Source organism: Canis aureus, chromosome 23, assembly GCF_053574225.1.
Source record: "Canis aureus isolate CA01 chromosome 23, VMU_Caureus_v.1.0, whole genome shotgun sequence".
Lineage (NCBI taxonomy): Eukaryota > Metazoa > Chordata > Mammalia > Carnivora > Canidae > Canis > Canis aureus.
In genome coordinates, this window is record NC_135633.1 from 13,568,099 (window position 1) to 13,593,863 (window position 25,765).

At 41.3% G+C, this 25,765-nt stretch overlaps 1 long non-coding RNA gene across 1 annotated transcript in view; it reads right to left on the reverse strand.

Annotated features, from left to right (window-relative positions):
• Positions 1-207: 207 nt before the first annotated feature.
• The window catches only part of LOC144294622 (uncharacterized), a 52,353-nt gene continuing 26,795 nt past the window's right edge, over positions 208-25,765 (reverse strand). Inside the window, exons 3-5 of the long non-coding RNA XR_013361986.1 lie at positions 7,097-7,174; positions 6,663-6,903; positions 208-4,267 (exon numbers count right to left, since the gene is read on the reverse strand). This is a non-coding gene — a long non-coding RNA (uncharacterized LOC144294622). The remainder of the gene's footprint in view (positions 4,268-6,662; positions 6,904-7,096; positions 7,175-25,765) is intronic.

The window sequence follows — 25,765 nt, forward strand, 5'->3', positions numbered from 1 at the left end:
GAGCCCAAAGCCCAGCCCACTCAGCTTGCCTCTTACCAAGCACCTTCATTCCCATGTGAGGAGCCTCTGAGTACCCCCATAAAACTCTAGGGTTCGCTTCAGTAACCTCACTTTGAACAACTCTATTCTGGTTCATTCCCCAGCTTTAAGGCTGGTCAAGTGAGGGAAAAGAAAAAAGTTGAGAAACGTTTTAGAAACAGTCCAGGTGTGAAATGTTCAAATCTTACTAGCTGTGTGATTTTTGGGGCTGCAATTATCCCACTTGTAAAAGGGAGATCATAAAAGCTGTTTTCCTGCATTATAATGAGAATTAAAGTAAGTTTAAGATATAAAGTCTTTTAAAATTTATTTATTCATGAGAGACACACAGAGAGAGGCAGAGACATAGGCAGAGGGAGAAGCAGGGTCCTCAAGGGAGCCCAATGTGGGACCCCATCCCAGGACCCCAGGATCACACCTTGAGCCAAAGGCAGATGTTCAACTGCTGACCCACCTAGGCGTCCCAAATATAAAGTTTTCAACATCAAAGCAGGTTCTCAATAAATGTTTCCTTCCCCTTAAGATAAGATGATATACAGCACATCTTTCTTTACTTAAATTTTTATTTTAATTCCAGTTAGTTAACACCCAGAGCTATATTAGTTTTAGGGGTACAATATAGTCATGCAACACTTGCATATGTCATCCTGTGGACATCTAGCACATCTTAATAGATTGTTTAAGATCTTCTCCCCACTACAATGATCACTGTGCATGTACATGAGTGTTTCTTCACGCATGTATCTAAGAAGGTATGAGTGTGTCTTTCTGTACATATCTAAAACAGTACAGGCACCTCTGAGTAGGTTTAGGAACTGGCAGCTAATGATTATTGTAGTTTGTGTAAACTGTCCTCAGGCATTAATTGAGTTAATCGGTTAGTTTTCCTGAGTTAATCGGTTAGTTTCGAGTTAATGAAAGTACTATCAGATAAGGCTGGGACGTAGAATGGACGGATAAGCTTCTTATGTTTGAAAATATTCATCAAAGAAAAACTTGATCTATTAGCTAGCTATCACAACAAAGAATCTGAATGTGAAGAAATAAAAAAAAATTTCTCCTACCCACCAGTTTGAGCAGAGCAACCAGAGTACTTGCATGCTCAGTGTATGGCACCTCACCTCGGGTCATTTTATATAAAGGTCAAATGAGGTGAAGGGAGCTGGGGAGACCAGAGATCAACTCCTCCAGCACGAGATTCATGGACACCATCACAAGGAAGATGGCTCGAGCCTGGTATCTGAGGGACTTTACTAAATTCTAAATCCGGGTTTAGAATCACAGAGCAGGGCATAATGGATAAGGGTTGTTGAAGGTGGAACAAGAGCCCCCAAATATACACATATCTATCGCTGGAACCTATGAATAGGTTACATTACAGGGCCAGGGAAATCATGGAACTATGGCAAGGGTTGCAAATAGAATTAAGGTTGCAAATCACCTGACTTTATTTTCTTTTTAAGATTTTATTTATTTGTTTGAGAGAGAGAGAGCACAGCGGCGGGGGGGGGGGGTAGTGGCAGAGGAAGAGGGAGAAGCAGACTCCTCCCCAAGCAAGGAGCCTGATGCAGGGCTCGATCCAAGGATCTCAGGATTGTGACGTTTGCTGAAGGCAGATGCCCAACCAAGTGAGCCACCCAGGCACCCCAAATCAGCTGACTTTAAAATACGGAGATTATCCAGGATTATTCAGGTGGGCCCTATCTAATCATAAGTGTCCTTTATTTAAGATTTTATTTATTTATTCATGAGACACAGAGAGAGAGAGAGAGAGAGAGGCAGAGACACAGGCAGAGGGAGAAGCAGGCTCCATGCAGGGAGTCCGACGTGGGACTCAATCCTGGGTCTCCAGGATCAGGCCCTGGGCTGAAAGCGGCGCTAAACCGCTGAGCCACCCGGGCTGCCTCATATGGAAGAGGGAAGCAGAAATTCAAAAGGAAATATGATGACAGAAGTAGAGGTTGGAATGACTCGGTGTGAGGACTCACTCTGCCGTTGCTGACTTTTGACGATGCAAGGGGCCATGAGCCAAGAAACGCAGGTGGCCTCTAGACACTGGAAAAGTAAGGAAACAGATTATCCCCTCCAGGGCCTCTAGAAAGGAACATAGCCCTACTGACAACTTGATTTTAGCCCAATGAGGCCAATTTTGCTCTTTTGATATCTAGAATGATAAGATCATAAATCTGTGTTGTTTAAGCCACCAAGGTTGTAATCATTTGTAACAGCAGCATAGAGAACTAATTCAGCATAAAGAACTAATTCCACAGATGACAGGCAAAAACTGGGGGCCTGGGGGGATTTTGCATCAGTGAGCCCAGCCACGGGAAACTATGGGAAATGTTACAGAAACTGGGGAGGTAAAGCCAAATGTGCCAGGGCTTACAGTAGCTTAATAGCCAGCTCTCTGGCTTACTGGCTTGTTTGTTGGTTAAATTGGATTTGGCCACTCCTTACAATCCAGACCTGTAGAGAGAGGGCAGCATGCAATGTGGGCAAACTTTCCCAAAGTAAAACTTTTACGCTTTTCCTAGTTAATCACCCTCTCATCTTGAGAACTAACGGTCTCCAGAGCCCCCATTATAGTCACTGCTGTGGAATTCTACAGGCTTCCTGACCCTTAAACTATCAGAATTGCTTCTCAGACAGGCTGTCTGAGTGCCTGTCTTCCTCTTAAGAATTCTCAGAAACTCAGTCTATTTTGCTTCCATCCCAGAGCTGAGAAGAAAAGAAAATACCTCACTTTGTGTAAGTAAAGAGCACAAGATGATCATATTACTAATGATAACAATTGGTATCATTTGAGTTTCCTAAGCACATTTCACAAAACTTGATAAACCTCATTTCCTTTAGTCATTATGATCCTATAAAGTGCATACTATTGGTTTTTTGTGTGTGTGCATACTATTATCTTCATCTTACAGAAAAAAAGAAGTAAAATCCAGAGTGATTAAGGAAACTGCCCCAAACTAGAGAGCTAGCAAGTGGTAACCCAGCTCAATCTTACTCCAAAGTGCATGCACTTTTTCCCATGGCCTCAAGTACCACACTACTTCCCATGGCCTCAAGTACCACACTACTTCTCCAGAATTAGCTGCATATTGGGAAGCTCCAGCTTTCTGTAGCTTTCCCAATACCAGGGCAGAGATTTTAACTGACAATCATTTCTGATACTAAAATAGCAAACATGGTTCAGAAATCTAACAACATTTCTTCAGCCTTAACTCCTATCCTATATTTATTGGTGCACTAAGTGTCCTTCCTTCCCTTCTTAGGCTCCCAGTCAAATATATCCATCTCTTCCTGGCCTGGCTTCCCATCCCCTCTTCCCTATCCCCTCTCAAACCCCATTTGCCATGACTGATGGAGGGGAGAAGGGGAAAGGAAATAGGGCAGAAGAGGAGAGGGACTGGGCTAGGTTGATGGTGTGGTAAGTGTCCTGAGACCTGTGTGAGAATGGGCAGCACTGATGCCCAGCAGTTCTAGAAGCTGAAGGCTGGGGTTCCTTAGTTCAGAGACAAAACTAGCTCCCAGTTCAAACCATAGCTCAGGCCTCCTCTTCCGTATATGCCTCCACCCCAGTCCTGCTTGGGATGCCCAGATCCATCTTGCCAGAAGTAATGAGATAAGCCATAGGAGAGAACATGAAGAGAAATGAAGAAAAGAGGCAGAGAGATTCAACAGAATGCAGCTCCAGTTCGCTTTCATTTACGGTTTCTTTTTTTTTTAATTTTTTATTTATTTATGATAGTCACAGAGAGTGAGAGAGAGAGAGAGAGAGGCAGAGACACAGGCAGAGAGAGAGGCAGGCTCCATGCACCGGGAGCCCGATGTGGGATTTGATCCCGGGTCTCCAGGATCGCGCCCTCGGCCAAAGGCAGGCGCCAAACCACTGCGCCACCCAGGGATCCCTCATTTACAGTTTCTTGACTGCCTCCCCTGCTTCCTGCAAAGCTCCTTCTCCTGCCATGCTTGCTCTGCTTTGTGCCTTTAAGGATTCCATTCTTGCCGGTCTACATCAGGACTCTTTCCCCCTGGGAAAGATAGGGATCGGTCTAGGTGCCCAGGCCTTCATTCAACAAACATCACTGAGCACCAGCTCTGTGCCAGACAGTGCTCTAGGCAAGGTGATTCAGAGATGAACAAGATGGTTCCCATCCAGCTGAATCTATCAGGAGCAAAGTCGTCGTCGTCGTCTTCTTCTTCTTCTTCTTCTTCTTTTTAAAGGCTTAAGGTTAAAAAAAAAAGACTTAAGGTTTTATTTATTTATTCATGAGACACACACACACACACACACACACACACACACACACACAGAGGCAGAGACATAGGCAGAGGGCGAAGCAGGCTCTCTGCGGGGAGCCTGATGTGGGACTCAAACCCAGGCACCTGGGAGCACAACCTCAGTCAAAAGCAGATGCTCAGACAGCTGGAGTGGCTCAGCAGTTTAGCGCTGCCTTTAGCCCAGGGCCTGATCCTGGGGACCCAGGATCGAGTCCCATATCAGGTTCCCTGCATGGGGCCTGCTTCTCCCAATGCCTGTGTCTCTGCCTCTCATAAATAAATAAATAAACAAATAAATAAATAAACAAACAAATAAATAAATAAATCTAAAAAAAAAAAAAAAAGGAATCCAAAAAGCCTTTCCAGAGAGTTAATCAGATGCTCAGAGCTACCATGGGGTCTAAGCTTTGAAACAGACTGACATATTTGCTTAAAATCTAAAAGTTCCTTAAGCCTGGCAACTCAGATCCTCCAAGTGCATGCTTGATCTTTAAGGACGCCGGTTATCATGCAAGGAAGATAAAGGTTTCATCTTAGATGCCAACTCTCATCAGTTGGTAGTGGTTGCCTGGAATCCTGGCTTGAGAAGGGCTGTGGAACCCCATCAGGGCTCAAGCAGGAAAAGAGGTTGTGGTAGATGAGAAATGCCCGCCACACATATTCAAGGGATGAGTGATGACAATGTCTTACATATGACTGTATCCCAGCCCTAATGTAGATTCTACTGTATTTTCCATGGTTGTTTCATATCTGTTCATTTCCCAATTTCTCCGTTCTAGAGAAAGCAACATTGTGCAGTGGAAGGAGCACTGGAAGCTGCACAATGCTCTTTCTCTTCTGAAGCATGGAATGGTGGAATGGAATGAGCATGAGGCGTCCAGAAGCAGAGCTGGGCATCCACACTGTTCCACTGGTCCTGCACATGCTACAGTGGATTCTTGTTTTTTACGGTAGCTCTATAAAGTCTGGGCAGGCACCGAATTAGCAAATACTGAACTGTTACTCCCAGAGGAAATACAGGGTTAGATTCCTGTGGGCCTCCAGTCATGATATTTTCATCAACCAATTAATGTATAACTTTATTTTATGTTTGTTTCTGTTTAAAGACAACTTAATATATATTACTGGTTCATTAACACTGACTTCACAGCCAACAGCACTCTAACTCCTGCCTAAACAAAGCTCGTCTAACACATATTTTTCTCTATAAGGCACGTCATGGCCTTCTTGTGCTTAGGAACACAGACAGCACTTCAACATTGTAACCAGGGACCATATGAAGTGCTGAAATCACCAACAAACAGCACACAATGTGGACAACGTGATGCTAAATAGACTGCAAAAGGGAAACCTGTTTACGGTATGGGAGCTGAAACAGGCTTCTACTGGGTTAGGAACAGTGCCTGAGACTATTCAATTTTTTTCACCACTCTGCGCGTGTCTGTGAACACTGTGAAAGTACAGGTGGTGCGCAGCCCAGGTGGCTCAGTGGTTTAGCGCCGCCTTTGGCCCAGGGCCTGATCCTAGAGTCCCAGGATGGAGTCCCATGTTGGGCTCCCCACAGGGAGCCTGCTTCTCCCTCTGCCTGTGTCTCTGCCTCTCTCTCTCTCTCTCTGTTTCTCTCATGAATAAGTAAATAAAATCTTTGAAAAAAAAAAAGAAAATACAGGTGGTGTTGTTTTGGGGTCACAACTAAATTTTAGGGAGTAGGCAAATTGGCAAATACAGATTCAGTGAACAGTGAAGGTGGATGGTACTTACCCTCAGTATTGCTACCTCCCTAACCCTGCAGATCAAATGAGACAAGGTGTGTAAAATGCTTCACCTGATTCCAGCTACTTCTTTATCCCAAACATTTGCATTTCACCTTTTGTCCCTTGTCTGCCATGCTCAATCCTGAGAGATACGTAGCTATCCAGAAATATCCAGCTAAATGTACCACCCCTGGAGCATAGACCAAAAACCACTCCCACCAGCTCAAGTAGAAGAGGAGGTAGTTGGAAGTGACACAGAAGGTGCTCTCCAGGGGCTCTAAAGTGCAGGGATCAGCACAGGTGTCCTGGCTGTGGGATGAGCCTGAAACAGGAAGGGAAGATGCTGTGCCATGTCTCACGTGGCTGCATCACCTGCCATCCCTGCCTCTCTCTCTGCCTTCTGCTTCTCTCAGGAGACAGCTTTCCTCTGCTTTCTCTGGCTTCCTTGCACTCTCATAATTTTGGCTCAGGTGCCCTTCTGGCTACTACAGAGCCGACTCCAGCCTGACGTGGCTCACCGGGGCACACCTGTCGTCTCTGTCTAGCACCATCCCCCATCTCCAGTAACAGAGGAGGTGACTGTACCTCTGGCTCCAGGTCTGGCCAGGGACCCTTCCTCCTGAGAATGTGATGCTGTCTTAGTCATCTTCTATCACTTCCATCATTACTTTGTGTATCTTTTTGCTGCCTCGTGGTTTTTGTTTGCTCACGGCTGGTGTTTATTCACGGCTTGTGCTTACTCATGAAGTCTGACTACTGCCTCTCTGTGTGTCTGTCAGCTTCTGCTTTCATGGAGTGTCTCTTCTTGTTTCTCCAGTTCTGATTCCTGAAAGAGAAAATCATTGGCACAGTTAATTGCCATTTGCTTGGGCAAAACTTTCGTGCCAGGAAACTCTGTAGGCTAATGTCCAGCCCACTGATCAGCTGCTTGCGGGTAAGCACCTACCATCGTCCAACAAGCTGTGAGCAAGGTTGTAGGAGTAGGAAGGGTGCGTGTGGTATGGAACGCGGTCACCTACCTTTAAGGATTTATATCAAGCTGGTTATCCACATGTCTGTCTTTTTCAAACACCCCAAGTCCAGTCTGTGAAGAACTCCTATTAAAAAAAAAAAAAAGAATTCCTATTAACTCTCTCAAAATGTATGTATGTATTTTTAAAGATTTATTTATTTTAGGGGGAGGGGGCAGAGGGAGGGAGAGTCTCAAGCAGACTCTGCACTGAGCATGGAGCCCGACATGGGGCTCAATCTCACCACCCTAAGATCATGACTTGGGCTGAAATTACGAGTTGGACGCTTAACCAACGGTGTCACCCAGGTGCCCCTCAAAATGTATTTAGAATGTAGTCACTTCTCACTATTCCCACTGCTACCACTCTGCTCCAAGCCACACCGTCTCTCGCTTGCATTACTAGAGTACCCTGCTATGAGGTGACCTGTTTCTACATGTGGTCTATGCCTCACATAGCAGCCAGAGTGATTCATTGAACACCTAAACCAAGACGTGTCATTCCTTTGCTTCATATACTGCAGTGGCCTCCCTTTTCACGTCGAGCAAGACCCAAAGACCTGGCCCCCTTTATACTCTGACTTCATCTTTACCACTTCCCCCCTTGCTCACCCTGCTCTAGTCACGCTGGCTGCCTTGCTTTTCCTCAGATAGTCCAGGCATGCTCCCACCACAGGGCCTTTGCTCTAGCTGCCCCACCTGTCTGAAGCACACCTCTACCAGACACTGGCTTCACTGACTCCTTTAGATCTTTTTTTTTTTCCTTTAGATGTTTACTCAAATCTCACCTTCTCCACAAGGCCTGACCAACATATTCAATACTACACACATAGTATATCAAATGCTGTACTGTTAGTACTATAGCATTAAATGCTCTAGTTCCCCACATGTCCATTCCCTCTTATCCTGCAGGACTTTTTGTTCCTGTACTTATTACTTTCTAACATACTATCTAAATGACGCTTATTATTTATTGTGTGTCTCCCCTGGCTAGAACGTAAGTTCCACAAAGATAGAGATCTTTGTCTGTTTTGTTCTCTGATGTATACTGAGGATTTAGAACAGTACCTGGCCCAAGCACTCCATAAATATTTGCTGAATTGAATTGAATTCCTCGGTAGGGAGCTATGCACACGGTGGGTACATTAAGGTTTCCCTACACAATAGAAAATATCTCTTTCAGGGAAATTAATTAACACTAAGTGCACATATGAGAAAAGAGGAAGTCTCAGATTAATAACCTGAGCTCCCATTTAAGAGGCTAGAAGGAGGGCAGCCTGGGTGGCTCAGCGGTGTAGCATCGCCTTCAGCCGGGGGCGTGATCCTGGAGACCCGGGATCGAGTCCTATTCAGGCTCCCCACACGGGGCCTGCATCTCCCTCTGCCTGTGTCTCTACCTCTCTCTCTCTCTCTCTCTCTGTATCTCTAATAAATAAATAAAATCTTAAAAAAAAAAAAAGAAGCTAGAAGGAGAGAAAAATAAACTCAAATCAAAAGAAAGGAACTAACAAATAGCAGAAATCAATGATTTTTATTTATTTTTATTTTTGTAAAAAGTTTTTATCCGAATTACAGTTAGTTAACATACAGTGTAATATTAGTTTCAAGTGTATAATATAGTGATTCAACATGTCCATACATCATCCAGTGCTCATCACAAGTGCCCTTCTTAATAATCCCCATCACCTATTTCACACATCCCCCCTACCCACCTTCTCTCTGGTGACCATCAGTTTGCTGTCTATAGTTAAGAGTCTGTTTCTTGGTTTGCCTCTTTCTCTCTTTCTCTTTTTTTTTTCTTTGCTCATTTGTTTTGTTTCTTAAATTCCATAGATGAGTGAAATCATATGGTTTTTATCTTTCTCTGACTTATGCTTAATAATCTTTAGCTCCATCCATGTCATTGCAAATGGCAAGAGAAATCAATGACTTTTTAAAAAATACTATGGCAACTCTATACACATAAATTTGACAACTTAGATGAAATGAAGTAATTCATTGAAAAACACAAACTAACACAACACACCCAATATGAAATAGATCATTTGAATAGCACTATAATAATTTTTTTTAAGATTTATTTATGTATTTGAGAGAGAGAGCACGAGTAGGAGGTGCAGAGGGAGAGGGAAAGAGAATCTTAAACAGACTCCACGCTGAGCAGGGAGCCCAATACAGGGCTCTATCCCAGGACTCTGAGATCATGACCTAAGCCAAAATTAAGAATTAGATGCTTAGCTGACTGTGCCACCCAGGCACCTTAGCACTATACCTATTAAGGAAAATCATAACTATCAGGATGGCTAAAATAAAAAGCTAACACCAAGTGCTGGTGAGGATGCCGAGAAATCAGATCATTCATACATTGTAGGTAGCACTGTAAAATGGTACAGCCATTCTGGAAAACAGTTTGGTAGTTTTATAAAGCACTAAACAGCCAACCACCATACAACCCAGCAATTGCACTCTCGGGTGTTTATTCCAGATAAATGGAGACTTCTGTTCACATAAAAATCTATCCATGAATGTTTATAGTAGCTTTATTTATAATAGCCAAAAACTGGAAACAACCCAGATGTACTTCAGGGGACGAATGGTTAAACAAATTGGGTATGTCCATTCCATGTAATACTCAACAATAAAAAAAGAACACATTATTGATATATGCTAAATTTGGCATGCTGAGTGAAATTCTACTGAGTGAATAATCATTAACTTTTCTAAGTTAAAAAAAGTATTATGCAAAGTGGAAAAAAAGCCAAGAAAGTACATACTGTGTGATTCTACTTATGAGCATTCTTGAAACAAGAAAATTATAGAAATAAATGAAGAACAAATTAATAGATGCCAGAGATAACAGCCCCAGTGGAGGAGAGGAGAATGGAACAGAGTTGCCTTATAAAAGGGCAACATGAGGATTCTTGTGGTGATGGAATGTTCTGTATCAATATCAATATCCTGGTTATAGGGCATCTGAGTGGCTCAGTTGGTTAAGTGTCTGACTCTTGGTTTCAGCTTAGGTTATGATCTCAAGGTCGTGAGATGGAGCCTCACACTGGGCTCCATGCTGAGTGTGGAGCCTGCTTAAGATTCTCTCCCTCTCCCTCTATCCCTACCTGTGCCCCATTCCCTCTCAAAAAAAAAAAAAAATCCTAGATCTAGTACTGTACTACAGTTTTGTATGATGTTACCTGTAGAGGAAACTGGGTATATTAGTTAGGGCTCTTCAGAGAAACAGAACTAATAGGATTATAGATATAGATGTTGATGTAGATAGACATAGATTTGTAAGAGGAGATTTATTATAGGAATTGGTTCACATGATTACAGAGAAAGTCCCATGAGTGTGTATATTTATTTATATAATCCTGTACATCAGATATAGAAAACATTTAGAAGAAAAGATACCAAAATAACAGTAGTCATCTCCAGGTAGTAGAATTATGAGCATTCTTTTTCTTTTCTTTTTTTTTAGCTTATGGGCATTTTCTCATTTTTGTATAGTGAACTCTTATTACACGTGCAATTTTCAAAGAACATATTTTTAAGACATTATTTAGACTAACCTTTAATCTGTTGCCTAAAAAACCCGTAACCAATCTCCAAATAATTAGTCATTTCAGTCTTTCATATTATAGAAATGAATATTTCCCAAACTAGTCCAGGTAGCTCGAATTATTAGAAATGAGAGCTGTTGAAAGCAAAGGTCTGTACAGCCTGTGCCTTCAGAGAGTATAAAGACATGGATTTGGTCCTAAAACAGGTCATTTAACTTGGCTCATTCATGGGGGAAAATGGGAAAGGTACACCTCCCAATGGCTCACAAGAGCCACGTGCTACTCAAACATTGTCCACAGAGACACAAACACGTGAAAGCAAACAGGTGACACAAATCCATCTCTGCTCTGCACCCCTTCTCACACTGGACAATTCTCCATTGCCTCAAGTGGTCAGCAGGGAACATAAATAGATTTTAAAATATTTAGTCGTTATAATCAATATCCAGAAATGAAAGTGTAAAAAACAGTCCATTCATAACCAAGACCCCAAGTCCCCACTAAATATTTTAATGTATACCTAACAAAAATTATAAAGAAAATCCCAAAACCTTAATGACACAGTAAAAGAAAATCGGACTAGATGGAGAGTTAACCTTGCTCAAAATTGGAAAGACCAAACAAATGGTAAGGTAACACTTCCTGTTCACACATTTAATGCAATGCTAATTAATGGAGCATTAAGAGTTTCATAAATATAAAATACAAAACAATTGGGATGCTTGAGTGGCTCAGCGGTTGAATTTCTGTCTGCCTTTGGCTCAGGGCATGATCCCGGGATCTGGGATGGAGTCCTGCATCAGGCTCCTGGAAGGAAGCCTGCTTCTCCCTCTGCCTGTGTCTCTACCTCTCTCTGTGTGTCTCTCATGAATAAATATATAAAATCTTAAAAAAATTTTTTTTAAAAAATACAAAACAATTGTAAAATGCAACCAAAAAGAAGCATACAAAAATGTTAGTGTTCTGGGAGGGAAAAAGATAATGTTGCAGAATTTCCCTTTTCTGGATTTAAAAACGTTGTAATGTCATAGAACAGCAATGATCACAACTATTGGGCAGTTCAACTTCCAAATGCAGGATCTGTTCTGAGTCTGCATGGTGAAGGAAAACATGGGGGAAGAGGCCTGGTCTGATGACCATGATGGGTGTCTTGGGAGGATTTGTTTCTGAGACAAGGTAGCTCAAGTAAAAGGAGGCCTATTTTAAGACTATAATAAGTAATTTCACCTCACTGAGGATGGAAACAAAATAGTACGACTCATTGCACGAAAACTATGAACCAAGACAACTCTCTCCGTATCTTTTTTTTTTTTACATTTTTAAAATTTTAAATTCAATTTGCCAACATATAGTATATCTCTCTCCATATCTCAAGAACCCTTACTAGTGTATCCACAATCTCCCAGCTCTGAGCACTGGCTGAATGACACCACCTCCTACCTACCTTTGCAGTTCCCTGGAGAATGTTCATGTCACCTCTTCACTTATGTTCTCCCAGTCTTAGAGTTGGTAGCTGTTTGCTGAAATATAAATCTCTGGTTTTCCTAGCTTCCTCTTTTTTTTTTTTTTTTAAGACTTTATTTATTCATGAGAGGGACAGAGAGAGCGATGCAGAGACACAGGCAGAGGGAGAAGCAGGCTCCATGCAGGGAACCCGACGTGGGACTCTATCTTGGGTCTCCAAGATCACGTCCTGGGCTGAAGGCGGCGCTAAACCGCTGAGCCACCCAGGCTGCCCTAGCTTCCTCTTTTTTACGCTTTTCCAGCTTTCCAACAAATTGCCTGAATTAAATCCTTCTGTTTAACATGTCCATAGCAGTTTTTGTTTTCCCGATTGGACCCTGATTGCTACATGGCCAGCTCCAGGGATGAGCTTTGTGTGTTTTGTGATTTTTTTTTTTTTTTTTTTTTTTGAACCAGAGTGCACAGATCACAAGCTGTTTCTCTTGTGGGCAGAATCCATTTCTGGTCTAAAAAACCATGTCCAGGGCATGGCTATTTTGAGCAGATGGTCTGTCACCCCAAACATTCTGATGCAGCTGAGAATAGGACAGACCAGAAGCTGGTAGAGCTGAAAGTGGGTGGGTAGTATGGAGGTGAGGAGGGTTGATAATTGAGGCAGGACTACAAAGAGATTTGAGCTGTAGCCCAAACACGGAAAGAGCAAAATCTGGTATCAGAGATCTAGAAAGAAATCAGTGACTGTTAAGTCACTGTGGTAACCAACTGGGTCAAACACCAAAGGCAGACATAGCTGCAATCACAGGTAGTAGGTTCCAGGAATAGGACTGAGATAGAACAGGACAAGAGAAGTAGACATCTCAGAAATGTCAGGGGCAGCTATGCAGAGATGTACGTACACAGAAGGCTGGATGGTGTCAAGCAGAGTCACATAAAAGGACTTAAGAAGAATTGCCATTTCTAAGTTTGCCCCCAGTGTGACATACTCCCTATCCACCCCTTCTTCATATTTTCCTAATAAGTGCCTTCTATTTCATGATTGATATTTTTGTGTTCTTCACTTTGTTCAAAGAGTTTCTCTAGTTTTAAGCAATGAGGTTGATTTTAATGTAACATATATTACATTTATAGATAAATGACAAGAATACAATGAAATGGTAATCCAACCATCCAAGGTTAACCCTCCAGACTTGCTAATGTCTCCATATGCATATACCTATACCTATAGTCATATGCACATATTTTAGAGGTAAGAATCTTATAGTATTAGATTTTTTTTTAAAGTAGACCAATTGTGGGTAGTACAGTCAGTTAAGTGTCCAACTCTTGGTTTCAGTTCAGGTTGTGATCTTGGGGTCCCGGGGTTGTGGGATCAGCCCATGTTGGTCTGCATGATCAGCAAGGAGTCCACTTGGGAATCTCTCTCCTACCCTTCACTATCCCCCTTGCTCAAATAATAAATAAATAAATCCTTTTTAAAAAAAGAAGAATTAGAAACTGCAGAAATAAATTCAAATCTACACAATAATGTATAAAAAATGTGTTGAAACAAACAATAAATAAATGAATACTTTTTTAAAAAAATTATTTATTCATGAGAGATACAGAGAGAGAAAGAGAGAGAGAGGCAGAGATACAGGCAGAGGGAGAAGCAGGCTCCATGCAGGGAGCCCAATGCGAGACTCAAGACTCGATTGGATCTCCAGGATCACACCCTAGGCCAAAGGTGGTGCTAAACCACTGAGTCACCCAGGGATCCCCAAATGAATACCTTTTAAGCCACAGAGGAGAAACTAGATATCATTTAAAAGACTATACATATATGATCCCATGTATACTCTTTGCCATAACAGATTTGGAGGAGTTAAATAAACTGAAATAGATTTTCATTTGAAGATAAAAATTTCAAAAATTTATCATAAAACATAGAAGACAATCCAATAATATTCCTTTCGTAAAAGAAAAACAAGGTATCAATGTTGGAATATTGAGGCACTTAAAGAAATCATTACTGCCAGTGTGGTTTTTATGCTATAAAAAACAAAGCCAACTATTAACTAAAAAGTGAATTCAAGAGAAAGAGCAATGAAATGAGAAACCACTGAAAAGAAATGTCAAGGGATCCCTGGGTGGTGCAGCGGTTTGGCGCCTGCCTTTGGCCCAGGGCGTGATCCTGGAGACCCGGGATCAAATCCCACGTCAGGCTCCCGGTGCATGGAGCCTGCTTCTCCCTCTGTCTATGTCTCTGCCTCTCTCTCTCTCTCTCTCTCTCTGTGACTATCATAAATAAAAAAATAAATTAATTTTTAAAAAAAGGAAACTGAATTTAAAACAATGATGAGGTGACAATTCATCCTACTATGAAAAGTACAAGTGAGAAAAATCCACAGTTAGCATAATAATGAGGAAACAGGCATTCGAACACTGCTTATAGCACTGCAAATTAAGAAAATCTTCCTAAAGAGCAACATGGGAATATATCTGTTACTCCCACTTTGGGGTAAAAAAAAATATTTTTTTTTAACTTTTTTTTTTTTTTTTTTTTTTTTTACGTTTTTAAAAATTTATTCATGAGAGAGAGAGAGCTAGTGAGAGTAGGAACAGGGGGGAGGACAGAGGGTCAGAGGGAGAAGCAGACTCCTTGCTGAGGAGGGAGCCTATATGGGATGCAGGGCTCCATCCCAGGGCCCTGGAATCATGACCTGAGCAGAAGGCAGACATTTAATTTAACCAACTGAGCCACCCAGGTGCCCGTTAAAAACTATTTTTTAAATATGCACTATTTATTATTGTGAAAAACTGGATATAAGTCAAATGTTCCAAATAGAGGGAATAAGTCATTATGAAAACATTGATATACTAATATGGAAGAATATTGAATTGCTAATAAAAATAATAAATCTATGAACAATGGAAAACAAAAAAACAGAATTTTAGAAAAAACTGAATTAATGGAAAAGAAAAAACAGAAATTAAAAGGCTATGAAAACAACTTAAGACTATGTAAACATTATGTCTATACAATAAAGATTTTTTTAACAGATTTTATTTATTTATTCATGAGAGACACACACAGAGAGAGAGAGAGGCAGAGACACAGGCAGAGGGAGAAGCAGGCTCCACGCAGGGAGCCCGACATGGGACTCGATCCCAGGACCCCAGGATCATGCCCTGAGCCGAAGGCAGACACTCAACCACTGAGCCACCCAGGTGCCCCACAATAAAGATTTTTTTAAGAAGCAGGAAGAATCTCATAAATGGTGAATATTTTATGATAAAAGCATTCTTTGTACTTTTTGTTGATCTGTTTAGAAATTTTTTTGCTGGATCAACATAAAGTCATAAAATATGCCGTTTTTGATGAATTTTTCCAGATAATCAACTATGAAATTTGACAGGTGATAGATATAGCTCACAATTCTCTATCCTAACTCCAACCCATTCCCATTCCAGAACTCCTCGGAATATCTGAAATCTAAAGCAGAAACTCATCATTTAGTCATTGTAGTGGATTCTGTGGTAGCCTGCCTCCCTAGACCTCCCATTCAAGAGTGAGGAACTCATCCCCACTGCCCCCCAACCCCTCGCTGCAGGGGAGTTGGCTGACAACTCTCAGAAGAGCATCTCTTCAAGAATTGCCCTCCCTCAACTGAAGATAGCTGCCTTATCCAATGTTGTGCCCCCTCCTTGAGGGCAGCCACTTCTATTGTCTGGCCAATGATGGGGGAGGGGGAAGCATAATAAAGACCAGACTCCCTTGTCTCAAAGAAGCACACCTCTGATGGGTCATCTGGGCCCAGAGCTCCCTATGGGAACCTTTGTTGGAACTGCATCACTGTTTACCTCTCCCTCTGTCCAACTTGCCACCAAGAGATACCAAGCCTGAGGCCCAATACAGCACCATTTTTCTGGGAGAACAACCAGCCATTTGATGACAAGCTGACTACACCGGAAGGGGCAGTGACTCATTTTGGCGGAAATGGATATGTATTTGGGGCATAGGTTTGCCTTTCCTGCCCTCAGTCCTCAGCCTGTGGCACCATCTGAGGGCATGCAGAGTGTTTGATCCACCAACATGGAATCCTATGTAATATTTTTATTGGATCGAGGAACCCATTTCATTTCACAACAGAGTAGCTGCAACAGTGGCCCATGACCATGGGATCCACTCTTCCTACTTTTCACACCATGCTACACAGAAGCTGTCAGCCTGACAGTGACGAAATGGCCTTTTGAAGGTGCAACTGAGCTACCACTCTGAAGGTGAAACCTTTCAAGAATGGAGTGACATCTTCCGAGATGTTGATGCAAATCAATAATTATCATATGAGCCTATGTTCTCAGTAGGCATAATACATGGTTCTGGAATCGAAGGGGAGGAAGTAGGAGTGGCTTTGAGCCCTGCTTATCATCCCTCACAGTGACCCACTTGTGGTATATATGCTTCTTGTCCCAGTACCTCTAAACTCTGTGGGTTTAGAGGTCCTGATGATTGACTAAGAAACACTTTGCCAATTGTGATGGTAAATGGAGCTGAGAGTGAAGGAAACAAAAATGGGTTATAGAGTAGGGAGTTAAATATCAGTTGCAACCTTCAGGCCAGGAGCAGTATGGGGGTACTGGTAACTGTAGTTTACCCTACTAACCTTCTTCTTGTAAGTTTCCCCAGCAAAAGAGACCACCTGGGGTACCCCAGGAGTTCTCAGACCTTATTATACAAACTGAGTGAATCCAGTGCAAAAGGTTTGCTGTAATGGATGCTATGGTGTACCACTTAGATCCTCCTTTCTGGATCAAGGCAATCATTCCCTCAGCTACTAGGAATACTGGCTGCTGATGGCTCTCAGATGAGTGTCTCTTCTGATATTGTCCTCACCCAGAGAGTCACTTTGCCCACATCTCCTGACTGATTCATACCCAGATATAAATGCTCAGCCCACTTCACTCCAAGGCAGGACAGAGTTCCCTATAGGACTGGCTGAGAGGCCTTCATGGTGACTACACTGCCATTCAATCCCTCCTTCACCCAGTCCTATTTCCTTCACTCCTCTACTGATGTTGAATCCCTGGGTGCTCACTAGTAGACTTCCTGCATGCAAATCTCCAACTCAGAGTTTCCGGGGGACTCAGTATGCAACATTTATATCAGTTTAAAAAAAAATAGAAAAATACCATCTAACACACAGGCTTTGTGTGGCTATCATATATAGAGACATTAAGAATCCCTGGATGATCTACATTTGGAAAGCCATTGAGCTTACCAACAACACTGACTCTATTTCTTCTCCTTTTAGAGACTTTGTTTTCTTGGACTCTGTTGCAGGTGTCAAATACTAGAAACATCCAGGAAGCCTTCTGGTTCAGCTTCTGTCTCATGGTCATTTCTTTCCTTCTTCAGCTCTTTGGTTGTGCCAGGCTCTGAGCTTTTCTATCCCATCTTTCCAGAAAGCTACTAGTACCACTAGCTGTCTCCCTCCACTTGTCTCCCTCCACCCACAGTCAAATAAGTTCCAGATGCTGAGGGAGTTGTGGGAAGTGTCACCAGGAGGAGGGGAGCTTAAATTCCTTTGGTTACCAATCACCATCTTGTTTCTGTTTCTTTCATTTGCCCCCATTGACTTTCTTTCATGATCAGAGAGTTAAGTCATTTCCTTACTCCACTGCTTCTTCAAGTTCCTCTGCCCTCTGGGATTTCAACACCCTTTTATAGTAAATCTCTGCATTACACTTTTAAATTTTATTATTATTATCATTACATTATTATACTTTAAAATTTTTGAATGACAAAGCTATAAATGAGAACTAAAAAAAAAAAGAAAAGAAAAAAAAAAGAGAACTAAGCTCTTTCCTTCCTTCTAACTTTCCTTCCTTCCTTCCATAAATTTCTTGTGTATCAACTCTGAGTCATCTCTTAAGTGAAGCTGGACTATACCTACCCTTACTTAAGGTTATTAAATGTGATATTAGGGACACAATCATTCCTTCTTGCAAATTCCCTAGGGGCCAAAGTTGGCAGCAGATTGCTGGTCTGGCTGAGTCTTGCAGCACATCCCACTGGAACAACAACCCAGGGCGCGTGCCCTTGGATGGAGAGCATATTAACAGCATTCTCTTTGTGTAGGAAGGCCTCCAAGTTTTGTAAAGGCCCACTATATTTAGCGTAGTAAAGTGAAATATCCCTGACCAGTAGATTTCTATCAACTAGCCAGTCTTCAAAGGGCAACGGGACCAGGAGGCTGGAAACCACAACCCAGCCCCCTCTGCAGTGGCTCCTTTAAGACATCAAGAGCTCTTGGGCACTTCTAAATCAAGAGCCACATAAAATTGGACCTTCTCCATCCTCACATTGTTGTTGACCTTAGTTCTCAAGCCTGGACACACTTAATCTTTCTACAACCTCCAGATTTCTGACCTCAGAATTCATTCTCCCATATATAGCCTTGCCTCTCCCTCAGGGCAGAGTTTGGGGTCAGCTGAGGGAACTACTGCTCCTCTTTAGCACATTATCTCAAAGTACAGTCTTTTCAACCGGAGAAATATGTAGAGGAGGTAGACAAAGACTGTGACTTTTTAATAAAGTTTTTGTTTATTTATTCATGAGAGACACTGAGAGGCAGAGACTTGGGCAGGAGAAGGAGGCTCCCCACAGGAAGCCTGATACGGGACTGGATCAATCCCTGGACCTCAGGATCATGCCCTGAGCCAAAGGCAGACTCTCAACCACTGAGCCACCCAAGCGCCCTCCACTGCGACTTTTTAAATATGATTACTCCTCCAGTTTCAAAACACTTCTTGTTTCTTGCTCATCTTTTGTGCTTGACCATAGGCATCATTTCTCTGACTTTAACTTCCAACTTTTATTTTGCTCCTAAATCAGGACTCAGGCTCCCTCACACTGGGACAAATTAAAGAAGGCTGAAAGAAGTAAGATAAATTGAACCAAAGAACCCTGGAATACTCTGAAATTGGAAGCATCAGGTGCCCCTGAAGATGGGAATGTGGGGTAGAAAGAAAAGATTACCTAAACGTCTTTACAATGACCAGTTAAGTATCTAGTTCTTCCCAACAGCACAGCCAAGTGACTACCTTTCCACCATCCTAGAAGAGGCCAGGCAGTTTATTCTTTTGAGAGCCTGGGTCAAAGGCTCTAGGCTGGCACACCAGGCACAGTGGAAGACTGGGGTGGGGGTGGTTAAATGAAAATCTCTAGAAAGAATGATGAATTCCCCTCACCCCACTCTCCAGCCCCTTTCCCCTGATAAGCTCCCAGAAAGCTAGAAACTAGGTTAACAAATTCCCATGCAAAAAAAATTTTCTGACTGACAGCCTAGCCTAAGAGAAAAGATCTTCACATGATGATATTTGGAGGTCCCTCCCCACAAAAAAGGAATGGGAAACTACTATGAAAGCTCAACAGCGAACATGATCTGCCCATTCACAGGAGGAAGTTTTGCTCTTTAATATGAACAGACAGGCATTCATGAGAAGTCATTAATGTGAAATAAAAACAAAAAGAGTATCAGAGGGAGACAACAATAGAGGAAATAAAAGGAAACCTCAAACACTATAATTAATGCCCTTAGAGAAGTGAGAGAAAATACTGCATCCACAGAGCAAGGATAAGATGTCATTTAAAAACAAAGCAGGGCGGGCAGCCCAGGTGGCTCAGTGGTTTAGCACAGTCTTTGGCCCAGGGCATGATCTTGGGGACCCCTGATCGAGTCCCACGTCTGGCTCCCTACTTGGAGCCTGCTTCTCCCTCTGCCTGTGTCTCTGCCTCTCTCTCTCACTTTGTGTCTCTCATGAATAAATAAATAAAATCTTTTTTTAAAAAATAAATAAATAAAAACAAAGCAAAACAAAACCAGGACTGGAGGGAAAGGACAGTCAGAGAATAGGATAGAACTTTAAATAATAACAATGGTAGAAATTTAAAAATTCAGTACAAGAGTTAGAAGACAAAGTTAAGAAAATCTCCCAAGAAAAAAGTATAGGAAAGATATGAAGAATATTACATTAGTTCAAGTGAACCAACAACTGAATCAAGAGTTCTAGAAAGAATAAGCAGAGAAAATGAAGGGAAGGGGATGACGAAAATAAGACTATACGTTAAAAAAAAAAAAAAGAATATATGTAATAATTTCTCAAAACTGAAGGAAATGTGTTTTCAGGTTGAAAGAGCCCATTGTGTTGAATTCATTCCACACAGTGGATGAAAAGAGACCCTGTTCCAAAATGTATCAACATGAAATTTCAGAACATTAGGAAGAAAGGGAAGATCTCAAACCTTCCAGAGAGGAGGAAAAAAAAAAAAACCATGGAAGATGTTAGTGGTTCAACAACAAGGTAGAAAGCTAAACAGCAAGGAAGCAATGCCTTTAAAATTTCGAGTGAAAATAATTTTCAACCTGTAATCCTATACCCAGACTCTCATTCAAGAGTACTGCTAAAACAGAGGCATTTTCAGACATGCAAGTTCTCAAAAAAATTTACCTTTCATGAATTTTTTCTCAGGAAGCTATTGCAGGATGAGCTCCACCAAACCAAGTACATAAAACCAAAAGGTAAATATGAGATCTTGCAAACAAGGAATCCAACAAAAGAGAAGAAATTCCTAAAGTGATGTAAAAGGGAAATCTTGGGATGACAGTTGGACAGCTGACCTAGAGAGCAATAGGGTCAGACCTATGCTGGATGATGGAAAGTTCCAGAAGATATATTTGGGAGGAGGAAACAAAAAAAACCATAAAATTGATGAAGTGAAAGATATATAATTCTGTTAGAGGGCTTGGGTGGAAATTAGTAATTGCTGTATGTAACTGAAGCTTAAAAAAGACAACTAGTAATCTAAGGGAAAACAAAATTATTGTATAAGGTACAAAGTGAACAGCTCACCTATGAACAGTATTTCCATAGGCATAATAATGCAAACACTGAAAATGAGTTTAACCAAAATTGTGATATAATCATAATGGGAGGATGGTTGTAGGTGAAGGGTGTGTATTATAGATAGTGGTATAAGAAAACAAAATCCTACTCTCTGTAATAGGAACTCAGGAGATAATATTTAAACTGAAAAGTCAAGGGGGAAAAACAGAATAAGCACTACAAGAAATAGCTAAAAGGTATGAGTATAGTTGGCTCTGTAGAGCATAGGTGAGGAGGAGTGAGCAAAGGGACTGCCATTTTGTTTTGCTGCTGTTATTAAAAGCTTTGTATTTGATCTTTTTATACTACATGCTTGTATATTTTGATTTTTAAAAAGACTAAGGAAAAAGAGTGAGGAAATACAAACAGAAAATTAGAGTAGAAAAAAACAGATGAAGTCAGAAGTAATATTAGATCTAGTACACATCATTGCTAAAGATAGGCTGAAAATTTGGTTCTGGGCTTTTTAGCAGACAGCACAAAGTGGGAAATGTAATCATTTATACAGTTTCACCATGTCCAAGAGATAAAAAACAAACTACTTACTCAGGAGCAATACATCTATTCCTGGTACTGAGATCTGAGACACACTTTTCCTATCTGTCCGCCTAAAGGGGTTATCATGTGACATAGTGAACCACATCCTCATCAACTTGCCTCCAATAAATGCAACAATAATTTTCATTGAGCTATTTCTTATGATGCTTCTTGACATAGGTTAATGACAAAATGCCAGTGCAGACTCCAGTAAACACAATTCTGTGAAGAGATAAAAATCTGTTCACTTCAGAGAGGTAGTGAAACATAGTGGCTCGTGTGTGGACCTGAGTTCCAAATCTGTCTCTTAAGAAAGTTACTTAACTACTCTGCACTCAGTTCTCTCTACTATAAAATAGGTCTAAATATGATTATTTTGTAGGATTCTGTAAGGATTAAATAAGTTTATGCTTATGAAACTCTTAAAGCAATGCCTGGCATGTTATAAGCCCTCAAAGAAAAAGATAGTTTTTATTCAAAGAAATGTTTTTTTTAAAAATGCATCGAGTGAGGATCCCTGGGTGGCTCAGCGGTTTGGCGCCTGCCTTTGGCCCAGGGTGCAATCCTGTAGTCCCGGGATCGAGTCCCGTGTCGGGCTCCCGGCATGGAGCCTGCCTCTCCCTCTGCCTATGACTCTGCCTCTCTCTCTCTTTCTATGTATATCATAAATAAATAAAATCTTTTTTAAAAAATGCATCGAGTGTGATAAGACTATACTAAGCAAAACACCATGATATTGGTGAAGGGATAGATATGCTGGTTAATGGAATAGTATACAGAAATAGATCCCCACAAGTAGAGCCAACTGATTTTTGACAAATGCGCAAAACATTCAATAGAGGAAATAGTCAAAAAAATGAACTTTAATGTAAACTTCACACCTTATACAAAAATTAACTCAAAAATGGATCATAGATTTAAATGTAATATGTCAAACTCTAAAACTTTAGATAAAAACAAAGGAGAAAATCTGCAGAACCTAAGGCGAGATGAAGATTTCTTAGATACTCAAAGCATACTCAGTTAGAGAAAATGTGATAAATTGGACTTCACCAAACTTAAAAATGTTTGCTCTGCCCTATTAAGAGCAAACCTGTTAGGGCACTTGGGTGGCAGAGTAGGTTAAACAATCGAATGAATCTTGGTTTCTCAGGATCATGAGATCAGGACTCACCTCAGACTTTGTGCTCAATGCAGAGTCTGCTTGGAGTTTCTTTCTCCCTCTTTGTCTGCACCTCCTCACACTCCCCCCCACACCACAATCTCACTCTCTCAAATAAATAAATAAATAAATAAATCTTTAAACGGAATAAAAGAGCAAACCTCTTAAAAAGACCCTGTTAAGAGGATGAAAAGACATGACACAGACTGGGAGAAAGTAGTTACAAACCAAAACGAGTTGCAGAAGGTAGTACAAATCAAACATCTGTAAAGGACCATAAAGAACTCTCAAAAAATCAACAGTAAGAAAACAATCCACTTGGAAAATGGGCAAAAGAAATATAAAGACATTTCTGGAAAGACGACATACAGTGGCAAGTAAAAATATATTCAACATCATTAGCCATTAGGGAAATGCAAATTAAAACCATGATGAGATTTCACTATACATCTATAAGAATGGCTAAAATAAACTATAGTAACAAAACCAAATGCTGGCAGGGAAATCGCTCTATCACATATGGCTGGTTGTAATGTATAGTATGGCAATATCTTAAAAAAACTGAACATACTTAAGGCATTACCCAGCAATCAATGCTCACACACAGCTATGCACGCACACACACATGCGCACATACACAAGTGCATATAAAACTGTGAAATCTGAATCTGAATAAAGTTTATTGAGTGTATCAAGGTCAATTTCCTGGACTTGATATTACATTGTTGTATAAGATGGTGCCACTGGGGGAAACTGGGGGAAGAATATACTGTGCTGGCAATTTCCTGTTAATCTATTATTATTTCAAACTAAAGTTAAAAAGGAAAAATAAATGCTATGAAAAGTGTTAGGTAAATCTTATCAATATGGGAATTAAAGTTATCTTCATTTAGCAAGCTCTTAATATATAAAAGGTTAATTTAAATATTTGAAGGGTTGGTCGAAATTGTAAAAATTCATCTAAGAATAGTGCTTCTATCAAAATACAGTGAAGGGAGAGGTGTGTGAGGAAGGGTGTATGGAGGCAGGGTGTTTCTGTAGGTACTCAGTTTCAAGAAGGCAAGTAGCATATTTCCAAGAGTCCACACAAAGTGACACTTCTTACCATAGCCCTGTGTCTGGCCCTCGGTTTTTCAGCTCAAAAAAACTGATTTTCTTGCAGAATGAGCATGGGTTCCCCATTAACTGAGCTCATAAGACGGATGTGCTGTGAGTGTCGATCTCAACCACACTCAGATGTACCAGAAAAGCCAAATTTCTCTCTTCTTTTTTTTTAATTTTTAATTTTTATTTATTCATTTGACAAAGCGAGAGGGTACAAGCATGGGCAGTGGCAGGCAGAGGGAGAGGCAGAAGCAGACTCCCCACTGAGCAGGGAACCTGATGAGGGACTCAATCCCAGGACCCTGACATCATGATCTGAGCTGAAGGCAAACACTTAACCGACTGAGCCACCCAGGTGCCCCTCTCTCTGTTCTTTAAATCAATTTACTTTGATTTAAAGTAGGAACCCCCTTCCTATGAGCTGGAGGAAATTCAATCTAAGTAATTCTTTGTAAAGGCATCGCTGGTCTGGTGACTGCACAGATACTCACTACTGTTGTCTGAAGGGTACTCCCCAAAATGCTGTGGCTTTTTTTTTATATAGATTGTATTTATTTGTTCATCAGAGATGTAGAGAGTGAGAGAGAGGCAGAGACATAGGCAGAGGGAGAAGCAGGCTCCTCGAGGGGAGCCCGATGTGGGACTCATCCCGGTACTTCGGGACCATGCCCTGAGCTGAGGGTAGATGCTCAACTACTGAGCCACCCAGGCACCCCTGACTGTGGCTTTTGTGATACTTGAGACTCTGCAGTCTTCAGTGCCTAGACAGCAGCGTCTCTGAGTACTCCATGCAGCTTTTTCCCTGAGGTTTTGCACCTTCTCAGGCTCTGAAATCTCCCCCTCTCTTGCCTCAGAGAAGCTCCTAGAGAATCCTCTAATTTCTCTAATATCCTTTCTCTCCCAGTCCTCCAGGATATCCCACATCATCTGATCAATCAGTTTAGCTTTTCCAGAAGGTGGGAAAAATCCTAACTTGAAGCTGCTTTTATTTTTGGTCCTGCAAAAATACCCATGGTAATTACAAAGCCTCACTACTTTCTGAAACGTGGGGGAAAATATAGGGAGAACAAAATGAAATTAATGTTTTAACAAATCATTCCGCCAAAACTACATCGAACCGGAAATGCCATTTAATTGCTTTGCAAGAAGCAATGAATATCACAGCAACAGGTCACATCCACGTGGCTAGCCCATTCTGTTCTCTTTAACACAAATATTCAAGATTTTAATTAGACCGTTGCTTAATGACCCTAAAATCAGAATCAGGGAAATTAGAACAACTCAACATTTAAAGGGGTCAGGCTGAATGAATGAATGAATGAATGAATAAATAAGTGGGTCAGACAGTTGCAGTCTGATACATCAATCCATGGTAGGGATACTCACATCATGCTAAGGGAGTTGGAAACACTGGAAGTTCGTTGGCTATAGTCCCCTGGGTCCATGTTCACTTTGAGAATGTCCTTGCCAATGGAGTTGCAATATTCAGAGGCATTTGGCCAGTACTCTCTCTCCCAGGAGAGCACTTGGATGAACACCACCACCATTTGTCCTAGAGACTGTCCTTTTTCTATGCTTCCACAACTGACCACCTCTTTCATCAAATAACAGGCCAGTCCTGCTGACCTAGGATTCATGTCTCTTTGGGATGATTTTGCATAGATCTGTTCCAATCAGTTGCACAGGGACTTTAAATTGAACTCTCAAAGAGCCATAAAATTTCTTTGTTCTTGAGTTACTCTTTCTGTACTTGCCACATGCTGATAATGGTATATATAAAACTAATTATATTAGAAGATTTTCAGTGTGGGGTTCTTTTTTTTTTTAAGGTTTTATTTATTCATGAGAGACAGAGAGAGAGAGAGACAGAGAGAGAGAGAGAGAGGCCGAGACACAGGCAAAGGCAGAAGCAGGCTCCATGCAGGGAGCC